Raw genomic sequence first — 10,338 nt, 5'->3', positions numbered from 1 at the left:
AGTTGGTCAGCAGTTATAGAGCTCACGTTGGTTAGAACAAGCAGAGCTCACCTGCAGTTAGGTTACTATAACAATCTCTTTCCATTTCACTTCCTCAGAACCATTTTTGTTTGCCAGCTTCCTTGAAGCCCAAGCCAGCTTTGTCATGAGATTCTGAGAGAAGATTCCTACTTCCTAGAGACAATGTTTAGAGACACTGCGTGCGCCCTTGAGAGGCTGTTCCCCAGAGACAATGTTTGTTCCCTCATACTCCTTCCCTACATCTTGCTTGCTTTCTTTTATATTGCAGAGGGTAAAACAATAAAGTTTGACAGCTTGATCAGAATACTATCTTGCTGTCTGTCTCTCTCATCTCTCATCCTCTCCTAGGTGGTCCAGGGACCCTGTTGACTGTCCTGTGGGTCAGGACAATCTTCTATATAGTCTTCTTAGATTAACTGATGGAACACTAAATGCAAACCTTTTACAGTCCTCAGGATGTAATTTTATGGTAAAAAAGCATTCTTGTAAATCAATTACGATTATATTCCAAGCTTTAGGCACTGCCACAGGAGAGGGAAGTCCTGGCTGCAGAGAACCCATATCTATCATAGTTGCATTAACTGCTCTCAGATCTTCTAACAGTCTCCATTTCCCTGATTTTTCTCTTTATCACAAAGATTAGTGTATTTCAAGGGCTAGTGCTTTCTTCAATATATCCCTTTGTTGTATTCTATAGCTGCATGCAGCTATTATGAACTGGGTTGCTGGAACAGAAGCTGAGGGATGGATGAGGGAGGGGTGAAAAGAAAGGAGGGCCAGGACAATGTTTCCCTGATCAAGGCCAAAATTTAAATGTCGGTCAGACCTTTCAACAGTTAGGGCAAACCCTTTCCCCCAGACTCTGGGCTGAGTTCCGGCAGCTGGGTGGGTCACCTGCTTAATTCAGGAATTCCTAGACCTGGAGGAACAATGAGCTTAACCTTCACTGAGCTTCTCTACCCTAGGATAAAAATTCCTTCTTTAACCTACTTCCCTATTATGTCCTCAGGGCAAATTCCTGCTGGAAGCCAGTGATTGTCCTTGACCAACATCAAATTCAAACCATGTGCATGACTGCCCCAATATGGCTCTGTACATCCTTTGTCTAATTGTTCTTGCACCAATTGTTCTATAGCCTGTATTTTTTCTTCTGTCAGGGGCCACTGATTGAGCCACACAGGCTCTTCTGATTTCCACCTTATTTTATCTGCATGTAGCAAGCTCCCAGTGGCCCCTATGAAAAATGCTAATCATTCAAATTATCAGATGATACCAATTTAAGATCCATGTCTTCCATAATGTCTCTTCCCCATAAAGAGAAAGGAAGAGAGGGAAAGGAATAAGGCTGAATCATTCCTGTTTTACCTTACAACTCCCATCTAAGGAGGTTGGAACTCTGAGCTACATTCGAGGCCATTCCCAATCCTAACAAGGAAGAGGAAGTCCTCTGACAAGACCAAGCAGAAGGTCAATCTTTTCCTGCTAAGCAGGTTCCATCAGCTCCAGTGTCTAAGAGACCCTGAAGCAATCTTCCATTAATCCTTACCATCTTAAAAGGTCTCTGGGCCCCAATATCTTGGACCCAGGCTACTACAACAGTAGATCCAAACTGTCCTTGTCCCCTTATTTGCTTTTAACACAGGGTTAGGTAATTTAAGATATGGCAACAAGAGATGTTGTGCTATTCTCTGTCCTTTATGTATCTGTACTGTTTCCTTCAAAGGTCTTATCGCATTTATGTCTCTGGTGCTGTCTCCATCAATCACTCCTGGCAATACTTCAAAATTCCTTTTATAGTTTGAACTATGCCCAATTATAAGTCCCACTATTCCTTGTGGTTATGTTCCTATCACCAAGGTTGGGATTTAGGTAACTCCTTCCCAGGATGACAGAATGACATCCTTGTAGGAAGCTAGATCTAACCCAGCACTACCTGCGAGTAGCTTTAGGCAGATCATGAATAGTAAATTCTGGTGCCTCAGGGTTGAGGGCACACTTTTGTTTAGTAGTGTTATCTCAGTCCTCTCTTTCAACTTCGGAGCTGAGAGGTTGCCCCTGACCTAATTTTTTGAGTTTTCCTCCCTCTTCTCCCCTGTAAGGGGTGTTCCATCCTTGTGCATCTTGGATTTACATTCATGTTTCCAATGCTTGCTTTTCCAGCATCGAGAGCACACTCCTGGAAGAGGTCCTCTTTTCTTGTTACCCCCACTATTTTCTCCAGGACACTGTCTTGGCATATGTCCTTTCTTTCCACACTTATAACAAGTGAGGTCAGAGGAATTTCTTCCTCATCCATATGTTTGCTTAACACAGGTGCTGAACTTCTGACCTTTCATACCTGAAGTGTAGGCCATTCCTTGCACTACGGCTCGTGAGGCATCTACTCAGGCTTTTATGAAGTCCTGCACTGTTCCTGTCTTTCAAATGGGCCTTGTAAGGTCTTGGCACAAAGTGTTTGCATTTTACCAAGTTAATTGCTTAAGAAGTATCCCAGTACCTTCTGAAGGAGGCATCATTCTATTTATGCCTTGTTTGAGCCACATAAGTATCAAGACCTTTAAACCTTTACTGGCTATCATATGTTTAAAAACCGAAAGGGACATTCATTCCTGCTTTGACTCAGATTGTGCCATATTACCTCACCATTACTTGCACTTAACCAATGATCCTTTATCGGCAGACCTGCAGATTCTTGGCAAGAGCTGACCCATTACCTTTAAAAAAAAAAAAAAAGGAAAAGAGGGGAAAGACATTATCTCTCCAAAGAGTCCCTATTGAGGCGCCACCTGCCACAGACTGTCCCAGCCACGGAAGTGATGACCATGGGAGAACCAGGGCTTTGGTACTCAGGAGGGCACAGGTGCAGCGAGGTAATGCCAGACAGACACACCAGACATGGTTTGAATCTGCTACAACTTTACTTATTAGCAAGGCATTTTTATAATACAGCAACAAGGAACAGATCAAGGTTGGCACACCTCCAGGAACATTCAAACAGTTACTAAGCAAGGTACATTTCCATCTTAATTGGAACAGTAAGTAGACATGGCATGGTGCCCATAGGAACTCTTGCCCTGTGATCCATGGTCAAAAGCAGACTATGGTCATGATTCTTAAGACATGTGGCTTTAGAATCTAACTTGTGGTTATTCACTGAAGTTTCATTATTAATCAATAGAAGAACCTATACATTCAGGCCAATTTGTATGTCATAAACCTTTTTCTACCCATTCCTACGTACTGCCACCAAAATTCAGAATATCTTAGAAATGAATACACTTTCTTTACACGAGCTCTCTGTACTGCCTTGGACAACAAATACTAAGGTGGTCTGGCTTGAGCTAATCTATCCATATAATTTAAGAAATAATATATGACCTTTTGTCCTCCAATATTTTTACCCATCTGTTGCCTTCTTTATCATAAGCACCTGGATAAGGCAATGGCTCATCAGTAGTCCTCTATTTTCCCATACTGTGTTCTTCCTGTTGTAACCTATTCATAACATCCACTAATGTCTCCTTTTCTTTTCTTACTACTTTTGCTAAGGCTAGTAATAAAGGGGGGCCCTAATGAGAAATGTTGCAAAGTCTTCTTTCACTAAGGTTCATCTTGAGTTCACTGAGTTCAGGACTGGGAACAGGAGGCATAATCACCACATCCTCTTTTCCTTCTATTGGAACATCAAATCCTCCTTTATCAATTAACCAACTTGTTGCTGGGATTGTGGTATATAAAAAAATAAGAATAATGCGAAGAAAGACACAGTGCAGAACCCAAAACTCAGGGCGCATTGCCTTTGGAGCACATCAAGACCCTTCTCGAGGCCAGGGGTGGGCACTCTGCCAGAGGTGTCCAGGAAACCTAGCCCCAAAGGACACATATCTCCCATCTGCTGTGATGACTAATGTCATGTCACAAAGACGACACTGGAGCTGGTGTGACACTGAACCATCTCTGGGATATTAAGAATGGGAGAATCTTCACCCTCTCAAATGAAGTGAGTGGTGTTAGGGGGAGGGACTGTGTGAGGCTGGAACCAAGAATACCTGGATTAAAGGTGTGCACTGTCAATACCCAGGTTCTTTGAACTGCAGCCATCTCTCCAGCCCCAGACCCCCACCCCAATTTTTTAAGACTTGAGTCTCTATTGAACTCTCAGGTAAGTTCCTTAACACGCTAGAGGTCAGGGATGATAACTAGTATAAGCCCTTTATTAACAAAAAGAATTATTCAGTCAGACTTGTAAATTAGGAGGATTAGTCAAAAGTGGCATCCAGTGCATATTAAAAGGTTTGAGTTAGTAAATTGAATGGAAACTAATTTCCCACTAAAACTATGCCTTGTATGGACTTGTCTCATGTCCAGGTCAATGATGGGAATGGCGCCCCAATCATTGTTAAGTTGGCTCCCCAAGTACAAGTAAGTTAAATGTGTTTACTGCTTTCAGGACCCAGCTCCCTCATAGCAGCTGAAATCTAGCATCAGATCCAACACCCACTTCTGGCCTAAAAGGGCAATTGCATACATACACATAACACCCTTACTCCCTTCCCTATAAAACTGACCACGTTCCTCCTTCAATGCATAATGAACACATCAAATTCTCATCAGAGTTTCTTACTGAAAATGCATTACAATTTGAACCCATCTGCTCAGAAACTACAATTTACTTAGCATACAGCTTTATCTTGCATTCCATTTTTCCCATCCCATTAATACCAAGATCCCATTGTATCACAAATACATCTGAAACCATACCATGCTTTATTCATGCAGTCCCTTAAGCCTAGTTGTATGCTTCCTAAAGTTCAACTGGTTTGGAATCCATCTGTTTAATCCTTTAATAGGAAGGCTTCTCTGGCTGGCATGGTGACACCTACCTATAATCTACGGTTGGGAAGCAGGATTGCCATAAAATCCTAAGGCCAGCTTGGTCCAAGTGAGCTGCAGGTCTAAACAGTGAGGTGTTCTTCCAAAGTAATCAACCAATATAGAAAATCTTCACTTGTGTTTTCTATTTCTGTAAGGTTTCTTTTGGTTTTATTCAGTATCCTGGACATATATTTACGAAGAAAATAGAGACATGGTTTATCTCTGTGCTCCTTAGCAGACTAGTACTCTTTAATAATAAAATACATAATAACTTGGACTATATAAAACAAATATATTAAAACACACATCAGAAGGCAAGGAAATAAGCAGAAGGAACTGCAGAAAGAGGTCAGCAGCTTAAAGCTCAAACCATTTCACAACACTGCTTTGCTTTTAACTGTTGCCAGATTGAATAAAAGATCAACAAACCTTAAATTTCTTAGACAACCATTCTAACGGGTTTCTCTGAGTAGTTCTGTCCTGAAGTTTGCTCTGTAGACTGGCCTTAGAGCTCAGAGGACCACCTGCCTCTGCTGAGGCTAAAGGTGTGTGCCACACCAGCTTTGTTTTTCAAATAATTTACATCATCTGACCCTGTTCTGGGTCTATGAGATTTACCAGTTAAGGAACTTTGACTGGGCTCAAGTGATCTTCCTGCTTCCTGAGTGGCATCCCCCATTTTCCATGGAAATTCAGTTACTTCTCATTTTTCAAAAATGTACTTATTCATTTTCTATATATGAGTACACTGTAGTAATCTTCAGACACACGAGAAGAAGGTATCAAATCCCATTAAAGATGGTTGTAAGCCATTATGGTCATTGCTGGGAATTGAACTCAGGAACTCTGGAAGAGCAGTCAGTGCTATTAAAAAGCTGAAGCCATGTCTCCAGTCCTCAGTTACTCTTGAATAGCCAATGAATCAAGGATGAAATCAAAAGGAAATTCATATTTCTTCAAATAAATAAAAAGGAAACAACAAATAACATGTGATACAGCAAAAGCAGTACTAGAGCTCACAGAAATCAACATACACATAGAAACACAAAGCCAAAAAGCTGCAGAGTTTCAAATGAAAACCGTTTTAACATCCTAAAGAAATAGGAATAAGTAAATAACAACTCAAACCAAGAGACTGTGGTTGTCATTGTAAAAATAAGCTAGAGACTACCTGACTAGACATTCAATTGAACTCAAACATGGTACAGAACTGCATAAAGACCTGCATATGTACAGCCAACTTATTTTTCAAAGGTAGCAAGATTTCCTGTGAAGAAATTAACTCCATCTCATCAATAATAGCAGGAAAACAACATCTACAGGGGGAAAACAAACTTGATTCCTCCTACTAATTACTAAAACTATAGAATAAATGGCTAAGCATTAAGACCTTGAATTAGAGTGAAAATTAGAGGGCTGAGCTGTGGTGACACATTCTTTTAATCCCAGCACTTGGGAAGAGGGGGATCTGAGTTTAAGGGCAGCCTGGTCTACAGAATTCTTGGACAAACAGGGATAAACAGAGAACTACTGTCTAAAAAATAAATAAATAACAAGAAAACATAAGAGAAAAGAAAAAGAATTTGATTAAGTGTTAAAATAATTTTAGTTCCTAACCCTGGCTCACTTTTACCTTTGTCAGCTTGATTAAAGGTCAACAAGCCTTTCATTTCCCCGTCACAACCCAACATGTGTTTCCCTGTGTAGCCCTGTCCTGAAACCTGCCCTGTAGACTGGCCTTGGAAAGCCAAGATCCATCTACTTCTACTGAAACTAAAGCTGTGTTCAGGGTCTACGAAATTTATCAATTAATTAACCTTTGCCTGGTTTCACGTGATCTTCCTACCTTAGTCTTCACTTTCCATGGAAATTCAGTTACTCTTGAATAGCCAAAGAACCAAGAATGAAATCAAAAGGGAGATTAATATTTCTTCAAGTAAAAAAAGTGACATACAACAAATAACATGTGATTCAGCAGAGCAGAACATAGGAATAAGGCAAAATTAAAAAAAAAAAAGCACAGTATCAAATGGAATCCTAACATCCTAAAAAAATAAGCTACCCGACTAGACATTCAACTGCACCCAAAGTAGAGAACCCATCAAGAATTACGTATTTACAGAAAACTCATTTTTCAAATGTAGCAAGTGTTCACCAATGGTACCAGGAAAACTTAACATGTATGGGGGAAAAAACTCAAACTAGATTCCTCTTGCTTAGTGTGAAAATTCATTTGAAGACCTTGAATTTAATGATCAACTAGGTAGAGGGGTGGGCTGACATGCTTTTAAACCAAGCATTTGGGAGGCAGGAGGATCGAGTTCAAGATCAGCCTAGTCCAGAGTTCAGATAGTCAGGGATACTGAGAACTGTCTTGAAAAGTGTTACCACAAAGCAACAGCATACTAGAAGAATTTATCCATAACCAGTGTACAGGCTAGCAAAGAATTGAAGTCAGGCAATTTTACCATATTCTAAGGGTATGCATGGTGGTTTTTTCTTTAATCTAAACTGAGGCTATCTCTATAGTTGAGTATCAGAACAATTTTGAGATACTGTTGACAAAAAAACAAAAACAAAAAAAAAACAAGTTTAACCCTTGTTAACTATCACAAAGTAAAATGTAAGTATGCAGCAGTTAGTAATTTAGAAAGTAAAGCCCATTTAGTCTTAGGACTTGGGAAGCAGAGGCAGGTGGAATAAAGACAAACCAGTCAAAGAGAAACCCTGTCTTAAAATTAAGAAAGGGGTAGGGAGGGCTGGACAAATGTGATGAAATCATTGTTTGACAATTTCACAGGGAAACCTGATAATGTGTACAATCATGGTAGTTAGGAGACTGACATTAGTGCACTTAGCACCCTAACTCTGAAAACTCAATTACCATGGACATGGAACATGTACCAAGGCACTCTGGTTAGTCTTCTGACAAAAACTGAATTGGAGAAATATCTGCAACTGGATGTTGGTTGCAGCACTCCCAAATATCCACTGTGGATGCCTAAGGAAATAGATCGTGATCAAGTTTACAATCACTGAGATGGTGACCTACTGCTTTAAGGTCGTGATTGCATTCACTCTTCTCAGTCAGTACAGCTGTGTCAGCTCACCACAACCTTCACAGAACAGAGCACTGTCAATGGATTGGAAAAACAATCCATTTACATACAGCCCACAAAAAATGTACAAGAGTCAACTCTGCAGGCCATACCAGATGCTGTCCTGATCACTAGACAGATTAACAGGGACAGCCAGGGCCATGGAGATCCTATCTCAAACATCCCAGGACTAATACTGTACATTTTCTTCTTGTCTGTTCCTTTTCTGGATGTTTACCACATCTGGTTTTCATTCTTGTGTCACTGGTTCTAAAAATAAAATACAAAGAATCACAGGCATTACATTACTGCCAAAATTAAAACAGAACACAACAGACCTTTGTAATGGTCCGTCTCAGAAGATGCATCCATAATTGTGCTTTTTCAACAGGAATTCAGGTTCGGGATAGAATCATCATAGACTAGATCAACTTCATTAACTACAGGGCTGGAAAGATGTCTCAGTGGGGAAAAGCACCAACTGCTCTTCCAAAGGTCCTGAGTTCAAACACCAGCAACCACATGGTGACTCACAGCCATCCTTACACAGATCTGATGCCCTCTTCTGGTGGGGCTGAAGATAGCTTCAGTGTACTTACATATAATAATAAATAAATCTTTAAAACAAACAAAAAAAATTTTGACCAGAATGCAAAACAGAGCAGCACTCACATGCACTCCTGCTCTAGAATCTTTACAGGCCATAAGCATCCCAATGAGTTGGCATTCCCTGCTGGCAGAAAGAAATAAGTACCATGACACAGTATTAATATGAACCGCATAAAAAGACTAAACAAGACCAATTCACTTAAGCACAATGGTCTTCTCTCAGAAGCTGTATCTGTCTTCAGGTCATCAACTTCGGGATATAGTTCATCACTGTTCAGACCAGGTATGTCCCACAACTTTAATTTGTACCCTATGCATTCACTACAGTCATCAAATTGAAAAGGCAAGAGTAGTTGGTTGGCTTTGGTTTACCAGCACTATTTCAGAAAACATTTACAGGAATCTGATTCTGTTTCACAATGGTAAAAATGTATTCTGACAAAAATATAAATCTAGGTTTCTTACACACCTTTGAAAAGACTCAGGTTTTAATCAAGTCACTTTCTGTTACGAATTCTCTTGGATGCTATGGACTCCCCTCCATCTAAGGAAAAGAAACAAATTCTAAGAATCACACACCACTTCCTATTGCTCTAATACTTCAATTAGAAAACTATGCTATATCGCCCTTACATGGGCATCGTTTTGCAACTGTTTCAACCATGCAAGGAATGATGTCGCCATTGTTCAGGTGAGAGGATCCTTGTGCATATAATCGGGTTTCTCTTGGGTGTCACCAGTACCTTCTGAATAGCACAAAAGGCCTAGAATATTTTTCTGCAAATCCTGCTGTGTAAGAACCCACCCAAGGTGCGACCAAGGAACCAGAAAGCAAGCAGCCTTCAACCAGGCTGTCCAGTCCCAATCTCCCCAAGGCCTATGCTTCAGTCCTGAAATCTCTTTTGCTGGTGCACATTTCCCCTAGGAAGTTTCCATGGGTACCCTGCTCCACAGACCCGGAGCCTCTAAATTCACTCTGCATGCCCACATTTCGGTTGGTCATCCAGGCGCTTAAACCAAACACCTACAGAAAAGAAGGAATGCTCAGCTTTCCAAGCAGCTCCCATTATACCTTCAGTGGAGGGAAAACAAGGCTGCCTCTCTCTCTAGCACTGATTAGACAAAAGAACACATGGGGCGTAGCCTTTCCTGGAGCAATGCCTGGAGGTGTGCTCAGTGGTCTTTTCCTCCAGGGCATTCCGGGGCATGGTGATCGCCTTCCAAGTGCCTATTCGGTTCTGTGCTCACTCCAGCAGGCTCCACACCACCTGTGTATTCCAAGTCTGGCGACCCACTCAGCTTGATGTGGAGTGGGAGTGGCACCAGAATTCAAAGGAACAACAGCAATTGGTTTTGAGGTCTCCTCCAACTTCCAGCCTAGTTGGTTGGCACAGATGGTTGGTGGCTAGGAGTGGCATTGACCTCACCCTAACTCCAACCCAGGTGTCAGGGGCACCTCTGAAGGGACCTTGGAGGACAGACTATGCAGGTGAAACCAAGCAGCCCTGCTCATGTATGCACATGTATGTGGAAGATGAAGGACAGCCTTAAGTGTTGTCCCACGAACACCATTTTTTTTCCTTTGAGGACGGGTCTCTTACTGATCTGGAGCTCACAAATGAGGCTAGCCTGGCTGAGCACAAGGAGATCCTCCAGCTCCCAGCTCTGAAACTATAACCATGTGCCACAACAAACATCTCTTATTTTTTATGTGGTTCTGGGAATGAATCGACCT

The 10,338-nt window shown here is 41.3% G+C and overlaps 1 non-coding gene across 1 annotated transcript; it reads right to left on the bottom strand.

Moving 5' to 3' along the window:
* Positions 1–8,346: 8,346 nt before the first annotated feature.
* Positions 8,347–8,418, bottom strand: LOC127690299 (small nucleolar RNA SNORD50). Its single transcript, XR_007979027.1, has one exon. It is a non-coding gene; the product is annotated as a small nucleolar RNA SNORD50 (small nucleolar RNA).
* Positions 8,419–10,338: the final 1,920 nt, after the last annotated feature.

The sequence above is a fragment of the Apodemus sylvaticus genome, chromosome 7, assembly GCF_947179515.1.
Source record: "Apodemus sylvaticus chromosome 7, mApoSyl1.1, whole genome shotgun sequence".
Classification (NCBI taxonomy): domain Eukaryota; kingdom Metazoa; phylum Chordata; class Mammalia; order Rodentia; family Muridae; genus Apodemus; species Apodemus sylvaticus.
The sequence above is the reverse complement of the archived record's forward strand: the minus strand, read 5'-3'. Positions and strand labels throughout refer to the sequence as shown.